The 23,772-nt window shown below is 39.2% G+C and overlaps 1 protein-coding gene across 2 annotated transcripts in view; it reads left to right on the top strand.

Annotated features, from left to right (window-relative positions):
• The first annotated feature begins 1,422 nt into the window (after nucleotides 1-1,422).
• Nucleotides 1,423-23,772, top strand: part of lrfn5a (leucine rich repeat and fibronectin type III domain containing 5a) — a 113,503-nt gene continuing 91,153 nt past the window's right edge. For both annotated transcript variants that reach the window (XM_034858400.1, XM_034858399.1), the window contains exon 1: nucleotides 1,423-2,401. The gene's annotated coding sequence lies outside the window, so the exon portion shown is untranslated. The remainder of the gene's footprint in view (nucleotides 2,402-23,772) is intronic.

Here is a 23,772-nt window from a genome sequence, read left to right as displayed (position 1 = left end):
ATCATTTGTGTTTCTTTAAATCGTTGCCTTTCATTATAATAATATAATATAAATATAAATGATTAAAAAAAAACTTAATTGAAAACAAAATAAAAGAATCTGTTGTACCTTTCATTTTAGCCATCTCATCATCATTTCATCAGAGAGAGAGAGAGAGAGAGAGAGAGAGAGAGAGAGAGAGAGAGAGAGAGAGAGAGAGAGAGAGAGACATTCTATTAGACTTCATCCTCTTTTACACAGAGAAACGTCATCTCAAAAACCAGATTAGAAATGGTTGAGAGGGGATTTGATATACAGCCTATCTGGTTTTACGGTAGTGTACAGTTCCAAAGGGGCCCGGAGAGGATGGCAACCGCACTTTCTTTTCAATGTCTAACACGCTCTAGTTTATCGACGATGTGCGTAATGAATGACAAACAGGGACTGCACAAAGAAGACTTAAAGCACACTCACTGACAACTGATAGGGTCGTTACTTTATATCAACATTCAAAAAGATGTTTAGTATGAGTTAAATGTGAGCCCATGGCCAGTCCAGCTGCACGCAGAGTGTATTTACAGTACCCATTACAGGGAGGAAGAGGGGTTTCAACAACTTCCATGCAGCAAGCTCAAAGTCGCAACAAGCGCGACAGGGTTATCAAGGTGCAGTCCGGAAATAAGTCGATTTCTGCTTCAAAATAAGGGCATAGGTAAGTATTACTCGAGATTATGAAGACTGTCCTATACAGTAAACCTACATGTTTATGTTTGGAAAGGCAGGTTAGGGTCATCACATCCACCTACCCTTGTATCTGTCTTGCTTGCTCGTTCTTTCTCTCTCTTCTATTGATGATGCATGCAGAAACAAAGCCTGTGGGCAGCTTGGATGGATCAGAGGCCTAATCTAGAAAGAAGGTGATCCCTAGGTGATAGTTTAATACAATTACTTAATGATCTAAGACATTGTCTTTTGAGTAATTTTGGTGACATGAGAGCTATAAACTGCCTTGACATCAGTTGTTTGATCAGAGGGTGTTACTTTTATAAGTTATTTCATTTGAACCAGTACATAGGTAGACATAGGCAAGGTATGTAAGGAATAGCATCAGAGTCCAATATGCACTTTTAAAATAAGTCAAACATGTTTTTGACACAAAATAAAGTGGTCCTACAATTAGATGGTATACAATTAATTTGTGGTGTTTGCATTGCAATGTAGTGGAGCATTTTCCTCAACATAATTGCAATTCAACACATTCCCACACACCCTTAGCCTGCAAACAGAGAACCAATCATGTGTCCCCTGATGTCACATTGGTGCAAATATAATGCATGATTATAGAGAAGTGGTGTCAAATATATGGGTTTTATTTTGAAATCTGCTTTAGGAAGTCTTACGCCACGATTTCATCAAACCTGACAGATGCCATGCCGGCTGCGCTCTACGGATTAACGGTGCGGGAGAAGCGACCGTTGCGGAGGATTGCGGATCAGCGGGACTCTACCGTTCAGATTTCAGTGTAAATCACCGGAACACAGCTTTTTCTGGGACGTTGGTCTTTATGTAAATGTATTAAATTCTATCGTATTCTATTATTTTCTTTTCTATTCAATCAAGCTCCTCCAGACTGCAGAGGAGACGCACAGAGTCGAGTAAACAGAGGGTAGGCGACGTAAGCAGAGACTCAGAGAGAGAGAGAGAGAGAGAGAGAGAGAGAAGCTCGCCACTGTGAAGTTGAAATCCAAAAAAATCCGTCATTGCAAAGGTGTAACGCGTCCAACAAAGCAGGAAAGCTACTATTGTGGATTTTTAGGAATGTTTGACAAACTCTGCCTAACCCGCCTAAATGTTTCACTGGAATAATTAGACTTTAGTGCCCATTTGCCTGGGATATTTTTTTTTTCCTTGTAGTGGAATTCTTCCAATTGCACCTGCACGAGGACAGCGACCGGTGGGAAAGGAGGAGGAAGGGAGAGGAGGCACTGCCGAGAAGAAGAGGAGAACAAAGATTAAAAAAAGAAGAGGCGGTTGAAGGGGAGGGGGGATCATTTCAGTTTCTTTCGGATAGGATTCTTCCCTCACCCCGCGGATGGAGGGATGAAACCGGGAGAAAAAGACGGGGAGAGAGAGAAAGAGAGAGGAGGGAGAAGAGGAGGATGTAGTCGTCAGGCGATGTGAGAATACAAAACGGACGCACCCCTCTGGAAGACAGGATTGAACTATAAACCTATACGGAATTTACCGCCAGCCAAAGGATATTACACACTCATCTCGATATATACACATATGGGGCATATTCTCTTATCTGGAACCTATCTGTGTGGAGTTACAACAAGAATCACCGCAACCGTTCAAATAATGGGATTTGAAAAGATAATTGCGCCCTGACACCCAGTGAACGAAGGACATCCGTAAAGAGGTAAAGTTTAAACTCGTTATGGTCTCTTTATACTTGCAAAATGACGGCTCAGTTTTCTTCTGCCCCTGTCTATCTTCATCTCTCTCTTTCTTCTAATGCTTTCTTTCTGACTGCGTCTATTGGAGCAGAGGAATGGTGATTGAAAAGGGACAGGGGTACAGTTATTTCTGGATTTCCTTGTAGACATTTAGTCTGGATGCTGAAATAGGGCGGGAGGGGGGCAGAGAGGTGGATTTGGATAACGTGAAGGGGCTGGAAAACCTGCACTGAGTACATTGCAAGGTCAAAAATGAGCTCGAGTTATAGAAGGTGTTTGTGTGTGTGTGTGTATGTGTGTGTGTGTATGAGTGAGAGAGTGAGTGAATGAGTGTGTGTGTCTGTGAGTGAGTGAGTGAGTAAGTGTGTGTGTGTGCGTGTGTCCGTGTGTGTGTGTGTGTTTGTCCGCGTGTGTGTGTGTGTGTGTGTGTGTGTGGGCGCCTTCGCGCCTGAGACCGTGGTTGGTGGACCCAGACGTAGGCTAGTTTCAGTAAGCTACATTTCAGCAGCTCTGCGCCCAGTTGTGTGTGTGTGTGTGTGTGTGTGTGTCTGTGTGTCTGTGTGCGCGCACGCACGTGCACGTGCACGGTGTGTCTTCAGCATTGGTACAGGACCATTTTAGCGGACTTTAAGATAGCTAAGGCACACACGCACGGAACACACACTTTGCACCTGTACCGAGAGAAAGAGAGAGAGAGAGAGAGAGAGGGGCAGATAGTGTAAAGACACTGTGCACGTGTGTTCCTGTTAGACTAAGGTTTTTATGGCACTCGACCCTGAGCATTTAGAATCCGCAAACATAGCCTATAAGGTGCATGTTTCTGTGCGTGCGCGTGCACAACTAAACCCTAGCCCCATTATCTTGTTGGCACAAAGCTAGGTGATGAGCTTTCCCTATCCGCCGCATGCTTTTTGCGCGTGTTATGTGCGTGCGTGTGCACGTGTGTTTTATGTGCTCGTGTAAGTCTCACGTCACTGTCAGTTTCAAATTATGACAGGTGCGTGTGCACGCGCGAGTCCTGACATTCAATAGCTTACTGGATATGTGACACCAATGAACAGAAAAGGATCCAGTACATTGCAGTTCAGTTTGACGTTACTGTTGTAAGAAGACAAAACACTGGTGCTTTATAGTGTGTTTCAGCAAGTGTTGGTCATGTTATCAACATTCACCTACACACTGACCATGAATGTGTGTAATTTGCTATTAATATTTGTGGGCATACTCAAATGTTGTAGTAAAGCATATTACTTTTAATTTGTGTTTTTCATTTCAAATGGCAAATTACACTTTATACATTTTTCTGCACAAACACTGTACTTTAACAATGTATGCTTTCTGTGCTTTGAAAGATTTTGTTGTCATGTGCTGTTCTATTTGTTGTCTTTGTGTTAGTGAAAGGATACTGCTATATTAACCTTATAGTGTATGTGAACTTGATTGTCTCTGCCTAGTATGTATGGTCAATTTCAATAGGGATCTAACTGTACTGTATATACTCTACATCGGTATTCGATAGTTGGAAGCTTTGATATTGGTTCCAGCCCACAGAGTGAAATTGTATCCCCCAAAAATAAAAGCCTTTCAGAAACGCAATCAAATGTATTGATTCTTTGTTTTAAGAATTTGGATTTGGGATTTTTTTAATTAAACATTTTGCTGTGACGTATGGTTTCTGAGTAGATAATACACAAAACATAGCAAGGGCTTAAGAAACATGGCACCCATCCCAATGAATGAAATAAAAAAATTGCAGGATATATTAGAATGTTGGCCATCTATGTATGATATTGCTGACTCTGTGAACTGACTTTACCGACTGTGCTGTGCCAAGTCCATTGGCCGTGTAGGTGACTTAAGAAGGTATTTGAAAATGAATGATGACTGTATGCACCATCACAGTCTTCCATCAAATCAAATAGCAGCTTAAAACGTGTGTTCCTGTACCTGCACTGAAAAGAATGACATCTACTTCTATACCAGTGGACATCAAAGAGTTCAATGGGAACCTCAGCAAATGAGAAGTTATTTAATTCAATCAAAATTGAAAGTGCAGTAAATCAGTAGAAATGATCTCAAATTACTAATAACCATTTCAATCAAACCTTTTCCGAATGAGGGCCCATTGAGTTTAAATTGTCTCTAATTTTGGACTGTGGCATGGCATGTTTTTATTCTTTCCTGTGGCTATCTTTTTCTAGATTGGCGTTGCATCAGTTTGTACCGGCACAGTGGCTCGCATTGATTGATCAATGCCATAAATTTATGCACACGAGCCACTCATGCTGGTGCTAATGGCCCGTGGATATGGAGGCATTATGCAAATGAGTCCCTGGCTCTCGAAAAAGAGTTTGGGTTACTGAGCGAGGGAGAGAAATTGGTGCTTTTCAGTCCATAATAGTTGTGTTTAGCCTCCTATTTATGTCTAAAAGGTGTGGTTTACTGTGCCATTAGGTTCAGGATGAATGGCAATGCAATTGTGTTACAGATCGTGATTTGAGTTCTTACCGGGAAATGTAAGACAGCAAAGAAAAAAAAGATAGTATTTAAAGCTACTCCTGGCTTTCACATAGTTTTGAGATTTAATTTGCTGTAGTGGCATCCGTGCCAAATTAATAGCTTTTTAAGTGTACTGAGCTTAGGGGTAAACATCTGGCCCAACGTTATATAATGATTATAGTGCTATTGATCAAGAAAGAGAAGTTCGTAGTCCATAATGACATGTTTAGTTGAGTCAGTAGCAATATGTCTTGGATCCTCTATTTTTTGGGTCTCTCGTGATTTTGTGTCTTTCTCTCTCTCCCCCACAACCCTCCAAAAAACTAAATAAAACAATGTAAGGACTTCTTCATAGGGGCAAGGGAGGGGAGGTTATTATACCTGTCTTTCTTCTTGCCCTTTGTTTATCTCTCTCTCTCTCTCTCTCTCTCAATCTCTCTCTCTCTCTCTCAATCTCTCGCAACTCTCTCTTGCTATATATATATATATATATATATATATATATTCTCTGTTTAGCTATCTGACAGAGGGGTGCAGGATCCAGCGAAGTGGGTGGTGGAGCTCTAATTCAATTTATTCTACTGCTCAAAGACAGACAGAGAGAGAGAGCAGAAAGAGCCAGAGAAAGAGAGAGAGAGAGGCACTGAGGGAGAGATATAGAAAAGGGATGAAGATCACAGATGTCAGGGAACATTTCCTATTAACAATGGCAAGGCAGGCCTTATAGGAAACTGCCCTGATGCTGTGACATCTGGATTGATCCTGTAGGTTGTATGTGTGTGTGTGTGTGTGTGTGTGTGTAGGTATTGTCTTTATCAACTTAAACAATATGTCTAGGGAGAAAACTAAGACAAACCCTCTTTTATTCCTCCAATACTCACTCATATGATTGACAACTCATGTCAGATGGCCTTAACTGAAGATATGTCCATGTCCAAGTTATCATTCCTTTCCAACGTTTAAGAAAGAATATGGTTGGGAAATGAGTTGCGAGATATGACCAGAACTGACAGTTTGACACTTCCACTGTGGTCACTAATGGTACCTCATAAACAGCAAATGCAAGCAAAACCTCAGTGTTGGTTGGGGTGGTGGCTTCAGCTATGGTCGGGCAATCCAACTATTGCCGCCACACCACTTACATCATCGTAGCTGTCTCTGTGATATCTCTGCGGGTATTAGGCCATTGGCGTACATTTTTATTTTTATTTTTGCTACAATGTATGACTAGGTTTGGGTACCTAACCACTGTGCTACTATGGCACAAGGTGCCTAAACAACCAGATTTTAGGTGCCTCATTTCAGTGCCACTTAAATGCCGGTGCTACCCTCTGATGCTCCGAAACTGATGTTAGAGGCAAAAGAAGCATTGCTGCACATGACGCTAGTTAAGATTACACTTGACAGCAGGTAACGTTAGCCTACCGTTAGCTAGCAGCTGGATTAAACATTAAAATGCTGACAGCTAACGTTAATCGGTGTAGAGTGTGACTGTATTTAATTTTAGAGGATTCTAACACCGGGACGTATCAGTCTGCTCTGCAGCTGCTGTCAGAGAAACAACACAGACAGTGTGTTCAAATGAAACTAGTAGCCTTAGCCTCTTGGTGCATTCAAAGTCATTGTAAAATACCCTTTTCCCAACTGGTGGTTGTTGTTTTTTAGCAATTTACGGGTGAAATAAGGTATTGTTACTATTATTAGAATATTAATGAATAATTTAGTTTTGACCAGATGGCCTTAGCAATAGACAGGCGTTCTTTAATGTTGCCGACTGTCTTTTTGTGCTCTTCTTTTGAGTATTTTAGTATTGCTTTTGCACCCATATCAGAAAAAACTCACACGATACCCAACCCTAGGTATGAGGTACCTTGATTTGACAAGTGTTTAATTTGCTGGATTGTCCAAAAACAGACATTTCTTTGTGGTTGTTTTAACCATTAACAATCTTTCATTTGAATGTCCAGAAAATCTCAAGATGCATATTAAATTACATAGTGTGCTGGCTTATTTTATCCATATTGCTCACCCCGTAGGCTACTCATTAAAAGGACTTCTATTAGGGGGTCAGCTTCACTGTGTCGGACCTTGTCTGTCTCTCAAATCGAACTTGCTAAATTAAAAGAGGAAATTCCACATCATCTATTTACAAATTGCAAAATACAGAAGCCTCAGCATTTACTTTGTTAATGTTTAACCCGTACATTTCACGATGTGACAAGTTAGCGTTAAAGGCATTTGAAGTAACATAAAGATATAAACAATATATTTCTTTGTGGAAATACAGAAAGTAGTGCTGTGTTGGCACTGCTGATAAAACACACTAACTCCAAATGAGTGGCCTTTGCCAAAGCAAATTAGTCTTTGGCTGGCTGGTAGTTCAAGTTGAGTTCCTGGCTAAATCCATTAATAAGTCATTAATCACATTAGAATAGATCTGTTTGTCGTTGTTTATGTTGATGTGGCATTTTCTTGAAAATTCAGCTCCTCTGCTGTGTAACTGCAGTTCCAACAATCATTTTTGTAAAACATGCTAAATCCATGAATTTGAAGGGGTTTGTGGTTTGATTTTCTCACCCACATGATCAACCGACACTACCCCTCCTCTCTTTTCACACCAGCTGCTTCAAAATCACCTGTGATGTGTCTAGCACTAGATCCTGTATGAACGTGTATGATGTGAGCATGAGAAGTTGGTTACATGACAGATGTGAGACATGTTGGGAGACGGATCACTGGGGATGAACGTGATGCAGACCAGCTTCTGGCTTATTGCCTTACAATCCCACTGCAACTTTCTGTCTATCTGTCTATATATCAAGTAATTGAGAAGCATAAATAAAGTGTATTCAGGATGGACTCAAATCCACGACTCAACAGACAACTTGCTTCACAAGATCTTTTGTATAAGTACAAGTACAATCTAAGCAAGAGTGTCCAAATCTTAAAACAAGAGCTTATCCAAAGGACAGGGACAGTTCAAAATCACTAGGCTAAGGTATCCAAAATCACTAGACAAAAAAGAAAAAAAAAGAAAAGAAAAGAAAAAAAAAACACGTGTTGGGGACAAACACTTTTGCGAGGTCTTGACTTTGTTTTGCGAGATATCAAGTTTTATTTGCAAGTTCTCGGAAACCCAACAAACAATAAGGCTAACCTAGCTAGCTAGCTAGCGTGTATCCAGCTAGCCAAAGTGAAGTGTGACAATGGACATTGTTGTTTCCTCCATGTCACCTCTGGCGCTCCGTAGTCATCTCATAAATCCCCTTAGATTAATCTTGTAACCCTTTTGGTGGACACTTGTTTAAGTCATTGCACATACTGTATGTGTACATACAGTATGTGTGTGTACAATGAACAGTTTCAAATTGAAGGTAGGAGAAATTTAAAGCAAAAATGGTATCTCACACTATGGGTTATTCTATGAAGTTTCTTTATCTTTTCATAAAATTTAGAACTGATGACGGAGGTAATCCTGACAGTCTAATAGCTCCATAATTATTAATTAAATATTTTTCTATGGAGGAAGGAATAATGGCTGCTTCGAGCGGTGGCTATCTCTGCCCTCATTAGGCTCTGCAATTTTGAATAGTTTTTGTGGTTGTAGCAGTATGCTAATAGGACATTTCATTTTTTCAGCTTTCATGGTCACTGGATGTTTTATGTTGTGTCTTATTTTATGTTCATGCCATTTGCTCTTACATTTGTTGGTTTTGTCTGATTGTAACTTCACACAGAATAAATCCCAGTTCTGCCCCTGTGCAACATCTGCACAGTGAAGTCTTAAAAGAACAGCTTTAACATCTGTATAAACTCTACGTAAGACGATGTCAGAGAGAAGAATTCTGATTCCAGCTTTCTAGCCCATACCTGACTTGACATGGGCTATCCAGTGAAGATATTACTGGTATAACCATTACCCACTAATTATAAATATTGCAACATAGTTTTCACCTAGGGATTCTGCCACCAGACCTGGCACTTAATCTATGATATTGGCCCACACTCAATAACACACTGCTTTAGATTACTCAATCCAACATTACAGTACTTACATAATAGTTCTTAATAAGCATCAGGTACACATGATTGTGTATGATAATAATAAAACTAATACTAATAATAAACTGCATTTCTGGGCTAACTCTAGGTGTGATTCTTTTTATATTTTCAGTCTATGTGTTTGGTTTTATCTCTTTGGAAAATACTCCTCCAGGCTATTTCCATAAATAACGGTGCATTCTCAACTTGTCACATTAAATAAGCGATAAAAACAATAAAGACCACCCCTGCCTTAAGAAGGCTTTCATATGTGCTTGTAACAGTTGGAGCATTAAGACAACGAACAAGGAGTAATGTTTAGTAGTGGATCGTTTCAATCATCAATCCGATACCCTCTATTTATTAGACACAAAATATATAGATTTCTCATGCCGACATTGGTCTCAATATAGGACTCCATTCAGTGGACAAGGTGATTATGGACAGTAAATGAGTACACTTAAATGCTCCATGGAAAATTGGTTACTGCAGCAGTAGAGGAAAGCCTATGTAATAGAGAAGCAGAAATACAGTGAAGATAACGTACAACAATTATATCAAGAGAATATACTGAAAATTTTACAATAGACAAAGTAAGATAAACTGAAACCATTCAAAGTTAACTTGTTTTCTCTTTTTAAATAACAAGAAAGTTTAAGGGCTGGCTTGCCTTAAGTGTGTTCAGCCGTTTTCAAATCCATATTGAGTGAACTGTGTTGAACGCAGAGCCATCGGGGCACCTTTTTTAGCACATGGACATTCTTCAATCAAAGCTTGAAAACAACACATGTAATACCAGTAAATGACTGCACTGTATCACTCCATTTTCCTCATATATATTTAATGATGCATGTTTATGATATAAGATTATTGAGCACCATGGAAAGCTACAGTATGAAGGTACAGTTGAAAGAAAAACATTTCCATGGACAGCGACACCATGCAGGTACAGCTAAAAATCAACATTTGAGCACCATGCACAGGTACTGTATGAAGATACAGTTTGAACTAGACATTCAGGACTGGAACAGTATACACGTACAACTTGAAGTATACGTATCAGAACCATGGACAGCGACTTCATGCAGTTACATCTTGATGTAGACATTTTCAGGACCATGGACAGCTACTGTATGCAGTTGCTGGTCCACCTCCTCTGGTTGAAACTATTTAACTTAGTGACATAAACTGTTCATTCGTTGTACTGCATGGCTAAAATGATACCCAGCGCATTTAATTGTTTGTGTTAAAAAGCACTGCCCTTGGGATAATTTCAGAATGGACATGTTGGTGCTACATTGCTGCAAATAATTTTCGCGATGCGGACGTGGATGATTCTGCATCAATGCAGTGACAGACAATAATTGATTGTTGTCTACTGTTGCTGCTTTTTTATTTAAAAATGGTTTTAGTTGGTGCTTGCCTCAGATCCAGCGGAAGTTGTTTTCAGCAGAAGATTATTTATTTCCGTCATCATCAACAACAATATAATTATGGGTCATGATGATGATCATTTCTGAACAACACTACCTGTAACTGGGCGTCTTTCTGTCAATCTGATTGGTACAGTTGTGTTGTGTTCTAATCACTAGGGCGAGCAGGTCATCAATGAAGAACAGTGTTGGTTTTTGAGCAGCAGAAGGACTGAAAACTGAATAGATTAAATGGTGCATTTAATTAAGAGGCTTGGGATCAGGAAGTCAGAGATCAGTCTTTGTCCATGCCAACAGAAGCTACATTTAGCCTAGCTTGTTAGCGCCTGCCATCTGTTCACACACACAGATTAACGCTACACGGCAGTCGCTAGCTGTGGGTACATTATCTGTCGGTTTTGTGTTTTTTTTTTTGTCAATAAGCAGTGTGTGACTCTTTGTGACGAAGACGCCTATTTCACCTCCACATGCATTGCGTCTAACCTTAATAAATGAGCTGGTGTGTGTCTCAATACACTCACCACTCACTAACTAGCAGCATGCCGCCAAAGTGTCTTTTATTTGTTATTTTCAGCTTTTTTATGTTATAGCTTTTCATTATTACAGCTATTGATGAACCCCATTATCGATTTATTTGTAACTGGTATGTGTCTTGTTCTAGGTGATTTTCTTTTTCTTTCTCCTCAGTGCTGTGATGGAGTTCACATTCCTTTTGTTCTAATGGAGGTCTTCTTGTAGTACTCGTTGACACTTTTCTGTCCTCTGCAATGTTCATTGTCAGTAAAGGCCTCAAATCACACTGTCTTAGTTTACTGTCATTCATTTGTTGTTTTAATAAGAAATGGTTATTCACTAACATTTACAATCACTACCATCACTCATGTTGTTTTGTTTCCTTTAAATGACAATTTAAATTCCAAGTCACACAGAATCAATAACACAGTTTTATGGTGTCTTTGCTTTTACATCAGTTCTACAGTAGGCTGTTTGCTCTGGTTAATTAAGGATCTGCTTTACAAGCAGGGATCACTCCAAATCATTGCATAACACTTAGCTATCTTTTACACAAATTACTATAAAAAGCAGACATCTAAGCCTAACTGTTGGCAGTATTTGTTCTAACCTGAGCTCAGCAAGCTGCTACTCACCAACAAACACCAATCTGACGGCTTGATATAATTGGCTGAAGGATATGAATGTGATTTGAAGCGGTTGCCAGTAAATTCAGGGAGTGTAAATGATACTCTTATGATATTAAGCAACCCAGTTAATTATTTTTTAATAAAAACAACCCACAGCTGGGGGACAGAACAATATGTATTGAGAAATTGAATTAGAGTGAATTTGAGCAGTTTTTTTTAGGATGAATTACATCTGAAATAAGTACTGAAACATACCTTTAGATAAGCGAATGCAATATCAAAGTAAAGAAATGTGGGTAGGTCCAGAGATTAAATACTTTCCGCCAGGCATTGAATACCAGCACTTGAAACCAATTCACTGCAATGATCCTGGTGGCGGTTTCCTTGGAAATCCTATTTTTGTGGCGCTATTACTGTCATTCCTTATGAGATGAGTATGTATCACATATCGCAGCCTGTGCGGAGGGGCTCCCTAGGCCTTTTTACTAATCCATCCATGTTCAATCGCTTGTTCCCTGTTGACCAGGTAACAGCAGATACATTATTTTGCTTAATGTGGTATACAGTGAATGGGAGTTTGAGCTTTGACTTGTTTTAGATTAGACCACATTGATCCTTTAAAATAATTTAAGATAATAATCATTGTTTGAAGAAGGTTGCTGTATAGATTAAATAACAGTTTTATTTCTTAGGGAGTGCAATTGAAAATGAAAAACTAAAGGTACCCTATGGCATTTTTATTTCAACACAATCACTTCAAATTAAGAATGGAATGCAATGAAATGTTAACGTGTATTTTTAAGTAAAGAGCAGTCGGCCAGGAAGATTGAGCTGAGTTGGAGGCCTGTAATCAGAAAGACCATTTGGTTTTATGAGCTGGTAATAATGAAAATGGTCTTTTATCAGGAGAATACCAACAATTGTTGTAAAAGCAGAGGAGGACGAATTAGAATGAGAGAATTAGTCACCAATCAATATAATTAATCCTTAACGTACTCGGGTAAACTGAGGTGTTTAATGCCAGGTGTGTCCAATCCTCTATTGGAACAGTGTGGGTTGTGTGTGTGTTTACGTGTGTCTACGTGTGTGTGTGTGTGTGTGTGTGTGTGTGTGTGCACCTGCCTGCCTTCCTATCTATAGCCTTATGGGATGTTTGTCCCAGCTATTGAGCTGTCATTTATAGAGTCAGATGTAGTCAGTTGCTTTTGTCCATATGCTCTATAATAGTGCCCGCTATTGTCTTCAAGCTCTGAGCCTTCCCTACTACTGTGCAAATAAAATGTTGCATTTGACTGGAGTGCCAACTACAAATAAGTAAATGTAGAGAGGAGTTTAGGCAACAGAAAGGGTAGCAAACATAGGTGTAGACGTTCAAGTCTTTCCCCACATTATAACAATAAGGTTCAGGTTGAAAATTGGCGGGCTGGCCCTTTAAGCCTGATATCATGACATACAGTCTGCTTATCTAGCACTAACAGCAGTATACTGTACGCTGCTTTGAAGAAACGGATGAATGCACCATGATTTATGGATAAGATACAGAGAGTAGTAGGGTGTGGATTCATAAAACAAAAAACCTTCTTAAAAGACACTGCGAGAGCTTCTCTGTGAGTCCCACAGACTGCAGAGTACAGCATGCACGCAAAACTTCTACTTATGTAGGCAAGTATCTGCCCACACACACAAAAACTCAGCAAGTGGGCCTTAAAAAGGATATTCAACATTAAAGCAACTTCCCTCTAGGAAATAAATCGAAAGCATGACTCAACCACCACACAATGAGTCAACATATTTACAAGACATGGATTATAGTGAGATATCCATTTCACAATACCTATTGTGTACCCATATATCTATACATGTATATATTGTATGTGTATATATATATATAATATATGTTTAAGATGGACAGTGTTACATTGTGGTAGAGATTATTTTCATTTAAAGAAAATTGCATATACAGTATATAAATTCACATACACATTTACATTATACAGTTTTAACTATAGGTTTGATGATGTGTACTTGTATTTCTTTATTTGTGGGGCTGGGGATCATTTCTTAACAACCCTGCGTTAGATATTGATGGAGGACTGGGTTTGCCTTCTATGCTTTGAAATATATCACTTGTCAACGTATGACCTCACCCTTGATCAAAAGCTGTTTACAACAGGAAACAGCAATTCCGGACCTTATCACTACTATTTTAACCGATTCCCAATCAGTTCTTGTTTAGAACTTGGCTTTGAGGGGGCCTCCCTACTCACGTCAGCTCTTCTCTCTAACTTTTCCAGTATGCTGATGCCTTTTGCGAGGTGTGGGCTTTACTGAGTCCAGGTATACTGCAACATGCAGTGAGTCACAGCCTGTGACCCAGTTGAGCAATGTTGCTCAGCATGACCTCATTCTGACTGCACAGTTAAAGAGATCCGATGCTAGTTCAGGTGTTTTTGTCAGGCACATTACTGGAATGCACTATTATTGCTCCAATTATTTTAGCTGGATTTAAAATGAAGTTCACTGTATTTTACTGTGCAATAAAAGCAATGTTGCTACTTTCAAGGTGAGCAATGTATATCATTAATACATTCAGTCATTTGGGTTAGCATTATTTGCTACATGATACAACAGTATATTAAGACTAATGCGTGGGATCGCCATTCCTGACAACTGACAGTAACCCCAGTGTGTGATCTTAGGTGATGTCCTTAATCCTGCATCAGAACACAAGTATAGCTGTGTGTGTGTGTGTGTGTGTCTGTGTGTGTGTGTGTAATTCACTTCCCGTTCCTCGCCTTAAAAGTTCAATTTATTTTTAACTTTATCGCGCATCCCTGTCCCTATTTTCACCTGAGTAACGTACATACATTGACATCCCATGGTATCATGAATGTAGCTTAACTGTAGCCAGCTCCTTTGTATTAATTAACAGTAACAAACATGCAAGAGAAGCTTCATGCTACAAAGCAGCGCCTGCTAGTTGTTTAAACCGCTACAGACCTCCATCGCAACTCGGTAGTATTGCATTTAGTAGATGTGTTGAGCCACTACAGGGCTCCGCAACACCCGCTCCAGTGCTCCACATGGCGCTCCATCAGGTCAGCCGCAGATGGTCGTTCAGTTTTCTCAGAATAGGTGTCTCTAAGTCAGGTACATAGCACCGCAAGCTGCCGGTCATTTCCAAGAAGATTAGGGTTAAGTAATCAAAACAAACTAATATTAGTCCCTGCCATGTTGTTTGTGTATCTCTTTGGCTAACATATGGGGGAAGGGCTGAGCCCATTCAGTACTGTAGGAGCCCAGAGGGGAGCATAGGCTGATTTGAAAAAGAAAACCAATTTAAAAGAAAACCAATTTTCATTAAATCAAGTCGTCGTAAACCACACATTTGAGTTAATCAAAAACATTTGATGCATCGCCCAGCCCTAGTGGTGTGATAAGCTTGTTAGCAGGGCTTTAGCCCAAAGGAATTATCCGATTATGCTTACAGTATCCAGGCAGGGTGTGTGTGTGGGTGGGGGCGGTGGAAGGAAATAGTGTGTATGATCATAAGGTTTGAACAGAAAGTAAATAAGTCCTTAAATATGTCTGGTACCAACTTAAATACAAGTTGGATTTGGTCCAAATATTTTAATAGTGATACATTTAGTAAATGTTAGCATGCTTACACGCTAAACTAAGATTTGAACTGCCAAACATCAGAATGATAGCGTCTTGTTTTGCTTATTGTGATCAACCTTTTCTCATAGTTGCCTGTGCAAAACAGACAGAGTTCCAAGACAATGTGAGTATTCTGTAAGCAACGCTATGATTAGTCCACTTTGTTTATATGGCAGTAATCCTTTTTGATCTGATCCCTTTTATCAGCTAACCTTGTACTACAGGAACCTGGGAAAGATATTGGCAACTAACAATGCCAGTAATCCTCGAGAACCAGCTTTAATCTTAATTACCACTGTTGAGTACCGACACCAGACTTTGTCATACATGCATGGATTAGATTTAAAACTATTTAGTCATTATGATTTTCCTCCTTTCCTGGTGTATCAACATGTGAGTGTTTGTAGAGAAAATTTGTCTTTGTAGTGGCACATTTATTTGGTGCCAGTAACAATCCCTAGCAAAATTCTGCACCCATTTCTTATCTTTCTCCTGTCTCCACTTTTCTTTATGATATGTGAGACGTGTTGTCTTTGCCTTTAGAAAACAAACCTTCACAGTGTGTTTCTTCTTGAGTGTGTTTGTGCATGCATGTGTTTGTGTGATCATTATGTCTTGATCTGAAGCCATCTGGGTTGGCTGGATCATTTGCATATCTGGCGTTAACCATTATAAATATTCATGACCAGGGTCTAAACTGGAATGCATATTCATTTTGCCTCCAGGACGTAGGCGGGTGGAGTGGCTGTGATTCCAATCAGCAGAACAGAAATTAAGTCAATCTTTTCTACGGTGGACAAGAACACTTGATGATTGTCGTAGGCCCCTTTGCAAGCTTGGCAAGCTCCAAATGTATAATATGGATTACTACATTTGCTTTAGTCATCTGGCGGCCATATTTGATGTACATCATACTTGGGAAACGTTGCCTGCAAGACACAGTCAGTTAGAAACAGAAACAAACTCAACTTGTCTTGGGACAAATAGATTCCAAGACCCTGTAAGTACTCTTTGAAATGAGGGCAAAGCTGCAGGGCAGACTCTTCACTAAAGTCCAATTCAGAAGCTGCAGCAGCAGGACTAGAAGATATAATGATGGCGTGGAGCCATTGTGTTAGCACGTGTGACCCTGTCAAACTAACTAGGCTGGATTCTTCATTTCTTTGTTAACAGCCTTAAATTGCCTGTTTGACAGTTTACTTGCTAAAGCTGTTGTTAGTTCATCTGAACTGTTAGAAATGCCACTGCAGCTGTTAGCTAGTGTATAAATGATCCAAATAGATCTAGTTGGTTAGGAAAAACATGTAACATGAGCTCAGAGACATTCAAAGTTGCTTTTATGTTTCATTCCTCTTTTCATTTCTCTTTTCTTTTTTCCGCAATTTGAGTCTATATTTATTTTGGTTTGATTAGCATGCAATGTGGCTGATGTGGTTCCATCTTTGATGGGTTGACTTCCTGATGACACTGTCCTGGAAAGTAGCCTCTCTCCTTGCACGACACACAAGTCCACAGCTATCAGCTGAGCATATGTCCGAGCCCGTCTCCAACACATACACCCGCAAGGTTGTTAGCTGTGTATCTGCCTGGAATAATCTGTGAGGGTAGCCAATTTAACCCAGCAGTCCTCATCGATATAGTGGCATGTGTCATGTAGCTCTCCGCTGTGAGCACCATCCGGCAGAGAGCCTAGCAGAAAAAGGTTTGCACTGGCAAGTAGCAGTTTGAACTAAGATCGTGTAGACTATTTTACTCTAACTATGGAAAAATAAATAAATAATTTTTTTAACAGTATTTTTTTTTGTGTTGAAATCACCCTATTGTCGGTTACCAGTTAAAGGGTTAATCATTAACATCCCTAGTTGCCTTTGATCAGAGGCCAACGATTCGATTCTTAACCGGTTATTGATGTACAATTTCTTTTTTATTACCATGCGGGATTTTTAAAAATGTATATATAAATCTGAGTTTGTTACATTTTTTATAGTATTTGTGACACACAAGATATAATGAAATGTTTTTGTATTCTGGTTTTTATTTTGTAGTCATTCCATGCACAGTGACACACAAATTAACCCAGGTATACTACACACTCACATAGACATGCTCCACAGAATGCAAAATGCTACAATTCACACTTTTCTATGTTTTACCACTGCATAATCCACACAAAATTGACATGAAAGCACACTCACCAAAGCACATGAACAAAAGACACACACACACACACACACACACACACACACACACACACACACACACATTTATTAGCATGCGGAACGTTTTTTATGCAATTATATGCTGTATGTGCCTCATTCCTGAGTGAGTAACTGTATGTTTTGAGCACAGAGAACTATATTTCGCAAGCAAATTACATTGCATTTTGAACAGGAATTAACACTCGCAAAAAATAATTTAGTTTGAGTAAACCTATTCCATGCTCAATAAATATATTTGCTTGTTTTTCTCTGCAGGCAGGTAGACACTGCTGTACTCTGGTCATGTCTCACTTGCTCTACACCTCTGCACTCTGCGTGCTCAACTCTTGACACACTTGCTCAAAATTTCACACTGTTACAAGTATGCCACAAAACAAACCAATCAGAGAACCAAAGGTCAACTCCTATTGGCTGTTCGTCTCCAATTAGATTGAAAGTAGCAGGACACATATCTACAGGAAAACAGTAATTGCCCAGCAATGGGTATTTCTGCTGTTAGCACTGGATACTTGGAAATATTGTGGAGCAGCTTAATTAATTAAAATAATAATTGAAATTTTGATTTATTAAAAAAACAATATATCTGTTGTTCAGTCTCACATTGCAAGACCAAACTTAGCTACAGGGCCGCGAGGCCTGTTCAGATGTTAGTTGGCTGCTGTACTAAATTAGTTAGCTAGATTGCTTGTGAAGGATGAGTCAAACTAACGATAATCACACAAGGAAATTTGAGTTAAACAAAACTACTGCATTATAGTACACACACATAATAAGACATGTCTGTGATATAAGTCAAAATATTGACCAAAATGTGTTTTTATCCCATAACGTTAGTTGAACCGCTCCACTGTAGTCATATCTATATACTATACCAGTATTCCTACCAACAGGTTTTGACTGAAAAAGATTTTTGTTGTTTTTGTTTTTCCTGCTACTTGCAATCTAAGTGGATAAAAACAGCCAATCAGAATTTACGTTTAATTCTCAGATTGGTTGGTTTTGTGGCTCACTTACTATAACTTATATATGAAAAGGTTGAGAGCGAGGTAGACATGTCCGGGGCGCAGCAGCATATAGCTGCACGCAGAGAAAGACTTGAAAATAAATGTATTGAACGGAATAGGTTTGTTTTGCAAGGGTTCATTTATGTTAAAAAAAAAAGCAATCTAATGGGCTTGCAAAATATAGTACTCAAAACATACAATTACTCAGTCAGGAATGAGGCACTTATATAACGCCATATTTTCAGATCAAAGAACCCCCTTAAAGAATAATCATGAATTATTCACTCCATCAGATAAGAGAGAGACAGAGAGGGAATGAGACATAGAGGGAGAAATGGAGAGAAAGTGATGGAGAACAAGTGTGGGTCACACAAAGAAAAAGACAAACGGATGGAATGATAAGAACAATAGGGTATGATATTGTATTAGCAGGAGAGATGACAGGGAAGGTCCTCAAGAGATTTTTGATAAAAGAACCAGCATACCGTCATAAACCATGTCTAAAAGTTGCCAGGGTGTAAAATATATTAAATAAACAACTCATACACCTTAAAAATATATAGCCAGTTGCTTTGGATATCAGTTTTTTTTTTTCTGACTTGAGTTTTTTTTTAATACCTAAAGTAAAAGGGGTTTATTCTGGGAAAATCTACCACCAGGTAGCAGCTTAGCTGCAGTATCTGTGCTGATTTCCACTCAGATAGGCTTTATCAGATCCAAGTATGGTACCTCTTTTGTGTGCTACTAGTAATGCGGTGATGCTGTTGTAATTCAGTAAAAGTAGACAATCCAGATGCCTTATCCAAAATGAGGAAACTAGTAACTTGTCATTTCAGGTGCTTTATCAGCTGCAAACAGTTGTTGTAATCTGTATAAGTGTTGCACTGGTTCTGTGGTGGGATTGAACACATCCAGTGCACTATTACTTTGACTTAAAGCTAAAAAATGATTGACATCAAACAATTACCAGGGCTAACTTTAAGCTAGCTGTTGATGGCCAGTAAATACCTCTAAACCACAAGATGGCTGCTTGTTAAACCACAGTGTTTTGTAATCTGTTACTACAAGTTAATTACAAAAAATGTGACATTTGGGTGGGTAGGCGTTGCAGGGTTTTAAAGTCACTTTTGATGAAACTGGGGCTGATTAACTTAAATGATGTGATTGATGATGTAACAATTATTAATGAATTAGTAAAGTCAATTTGTCAAGCAGTCATGTGATCTACATGTAGTGTCTTTTTACACTAGTCTGCTAGTTTTGGGTACGTTGTCAGATACATGCAAAAATGATAAAAAGTTTCTGGAAATACAGACCCAATGTTTTTGATGCTTTCTTTGGTGTTTCTTGGCCTTGCCTTTCTGTAACTTACATAACTCAATGCTTTTAAACTGAAGTTGTAGCTATGCTGATCTCTCACCTGTCAACTGACCAATTTTTAAATGAGTGATTCCAGAACCAGATTGAATTTGATCATTGATTCAGTAGTCCAGGATAGCGAGAGAAAAGTTGGTAGGTTGGTAAAGTGAGAATGAAAGGGCAAAAGAGGCTTTAAAAGACCCTGTAGGGAGTTTATTATCAGGTTTCCTAATCTTCATCCCTCAATCATCAGCGCCACAGCTGGCAGCCAAGGAGAGGTGGGCCCTACAGTAATAAAGTGGGGGTGATTTGCATTCATTTATGCCAGTTCTGTCCCTTGTTACATTAAACCTAATTCCTGCTGGGTTGACACAAAACCAAGTGTGGAATCAAGTAACAAAATGAGGTTTCTATTTATCGGGAGTGGGCTCTGTAGTCGATGATAATGGATTGGAAAATTTCACAGCAGGAGTGATCCGCTTGGTCCCTGTTCGGAACCATAAAGGACACAGATCCAAAGATGTTTCCACATTAGCTTTTTTATATTCTTTTGTTTAAAGAATTATTGAATCAGTCATAGTGAAACATTTCACTTCTGCCTGATACCTGTCATATAAAATATAGACATACATATTTATGGATACTATTCATTTTATAAAGGATATGCTTGCGTTATAACAAGAAATAGCTTGAAAAGTCACTTGTGCTACAGCTGCTGAAAAGTTGCAGTTGAAATGTTTGAAATAACTGGAAGACTGAAGCAGTTGAAGTTGTAGTTGAAGTGACTGTGGTGGAATTGCAATTACTGAGAGAAGTAGAAATTCCAGTTAAAATGGCAGTACTTAAAGAAGCTGGCAAACTGGCTTTAATATTATAGGGCTATGTCATGCAACAATTGAAGCCCGGAAGAATGTCTCTGAGTAGGAATACGGCTTTTCTGGTTAGGTTTTTACAGTGGTGGAGCCCGATAGATACTGCTGGACCAAGTCTTTCTGCAACCTGCCTGAGGTCAACTAAATGAACACTCTCAAAGTAAGAAACATGTTGAAAAAGGCAAAAGGTTCAAGACCGTGTACAGAAACAATCAGAGACTTCAATGGTAGAAGCTCGCTCGAGCCGTTCGCAGTTTTCCGTGTTACGTTTTTATGGTAACAGTGAGTTGGACCAATCAGAGATGTTACTGTTACGCTAAGGATTGTGGGTAGTTTAGTCTTTCTCTATAAGATTACAAATAAAACTTGTTCATACAAAGTTCATACAGACTTCTAGCTTCTACAGGGGCAGAAACCTTTGTTTCACAACCATGTACGTTCTATAAAAGTGATACACTTTTCTTAAGGTTAGTAAACAGTAAAAATCATCTTTGATTTACTTATTTTAAATAGCTGATAGTTATTTGTATTATCAAAAAAAATCAAAATCCGAGCGCTGCTTGCGCGGAGATGGCCTGAATTTGTGGCAGAGATGACAGAAGTTACAGATGGAGGCAATGTGCTGCGTAGCATTATATCTAAAAGGGCAAAAATTTAGCATGTCTACATGTGTGTCATGTTTCTCTCTCTGCCTGTGGGAGCTGGAGCAGAAAATACTCATGTCTACCAAAATTTGTCCCGGGTATGAATATCAATTCCTTTCCCACTGCAGACAACAGCCAGATATTAGTGGGTGTAAGCAGGGTTTCTTTACCTGTGAGAAATGTGTATTACTTTGTTGTTCACTTCTATTATCTTGAATAAGCTCATTGGATAACATTTTTATTAAAGAATTAAACATTGTACTATTTGCGTATGTGGAGAAGTTTAACTCTTAGATTAGATACCAGATATTGGATATCAGATGTCATATTAAACCAAACAATCGGAATCCAAAACCTCTTAATTAAAGTTATAGGACCTTTCTTGGTCCATGTACCGTTCAGTTTTCTAAGCACAAACGGCCATTTGCAAAAACAAAAAATGGTTTCAAATATCTAATTTTTCTTTTTTTTCCACCTTGACAAATTAAAAAATGTAATCTTTAAACTTTTTTTCCAATTTTCTGTTTTTATTCAGAGGATCACAAATTTTGAATCTCATGAAGTTGCGTCTGGCCTCCAATATTCAATACTGCAATGATAATCTCTCCCTTGTTCCGCCTAGCTACACCCCGCCCCCCATTGAGCACAGCAGCCAGACAAGGTGATGTGTCCTTTCCCTTCCTAGTGCATAATCAAGCCTGTCAAAATGTAGAGCACAAACGCTTAATGTCAGACAACGTCTGTAATAATAGGACTTTGTGTTAGATGTTTTGACAGTTTTCAGTGGTTATGAGGAGCAATATGAGAAAGAAAGTTGGTAATCATTGATCATTGTTTAGGTACATTAGGATGAACCACGGTAAGCTTTTTGTGCGTTTTAAAATGACTAATGCTGTTCGAAACCATAAGGCTTTCTTCTTCATAAAACGTCTTGGACATCATCACATTTTTATTCATTTACATTAGTAAGCTACAGAACAGCGTCAAAACATGATCTGCTCTAAGGAGAAAAAAAAGGAAGAATGCCCTGCACTTCTGGAAATGCACATTTCAAACCAAACTGACGCCCATGAGCCTGTGTATGTTGCAATCTGTGCAAAACTTGTATAATGACGAGATGCTCGCCCCACCGTTCAGTCCAAAGTTCGTCTGTAAGACATTTTGCCCGCAAGAATGACCAAAAATCTCAACAATATTGCAAATTATATTTTTGTAAATATTCAGCGTCAACATGACTGCCCCGAGTCTTCTTGATCGCCCACCTAAACCCATCAGACACACCCATGATGACAGCCAACCAATTGTTAGTAAGTAGGTGGAACGAGCGAGAGAATATCATTGCAGTATTGAATAATTGGAGCCCAGACGCAATTTTGTAAATTTTGGATCCTCTGAATAAAAACAGAAAATTTGGAAAAGAGGTTAAAAATCCAATTTTCTATTTCTCAAGGCGGAAAAAAAGGAAAGGTTGAATATTTGAACCCATTTTCTTTTTTTCCAAATATCTGTTTGTACTGTTCATGGACCTTTCATGATAGGTCTGATGCTGAAGTAGCTGACTGGATAGAATGGTGATGATACGCCAGCATGTGGCCATTTGTGTCAGCTGGAGCCCAGGGTGAAAAAGGAAAGGTCCTTACTGAATAATGTGACTGCATTTCTAATTTGTCTGCAAAACTGTGGGGAAGCCAGCTACTTGTTATCTGTTTGCAGCTGTTTCCCCAGAATGACAAGAACCCAGTGCAACACAGACTAGACACCTGGTCCCCCACACACACACAAACACACACACACACAAACACAAAAACACACATATACGCAAACACACATGTGTGCGATAGGCCTGCCTACCAGAGGCTATCTAGACAAGGTAATTGAGAAGATGTATCGATGGACAAAAGGACATAGAATAACAAGGTGAAAAAGAGAGAAAAGAAAATGTGAAAGAGAGAATAAGGTGCTAGTAAAGTGTGTGTGTGTGTGTGTGTGTGTGTGTGTGTGTGTGTGTGTGTTTGTGTTTATATGTGGGGCTGAGGGTCAGGGGGAGGTACAGACGTGAAGAGATGAGGAAACAAGAGAGTCAAAAGTGTGAAAGGATGACAGGAGTGGTGAAGTGATAGAGGAGAAGAAGTGGAGGGACAGTCACATGGGTTGGATGGAGAGATGGGTTTAGGAGGAGGAGCTTTACTGGAGAGGTCAAATTAGAAACTGTAACAGAGTGTATCATAGTACATCACTCAGGAAGAGGACAAAAAGGAACATATAGAGTATAAAAATAGAAGGGGAGAGAGAAGGTATGCAGGAACGACACAAAAGAAGAGAAGAGAAAGCACGGTGAGAGGCAGGAAGCACCATCAATGGACATGGAGGCGTTAGAGCAAAGGGGAAGTGCAAAATGTGTATTGGCTTTTTACTGCAAAATGAGATTAAGATTCACTTAAAGGAATAGTTTGACTTTGTG

The sequence above is a fragment of the Etheostoma cragini genome, chromosome 20 (genome assembly GCF_013103735.1).
Source record: "Etheostoma cragini isolate CJK2018 chromosome 20, CSU_Ecrag_1.0, whole genome shotgun sequence".
NCBI classification, from domain to species: domain Eukaryota; kingdom Metazoa; phylum Chordata; class Actinopteri; order Perciformes; family Percidae; genus Etheostoma; species Etheostoma cragini.
Note: the sequence above shows the minus strand (reverse complement) of the source record. Positions and strands in the feature narration are given on the sequence as shown.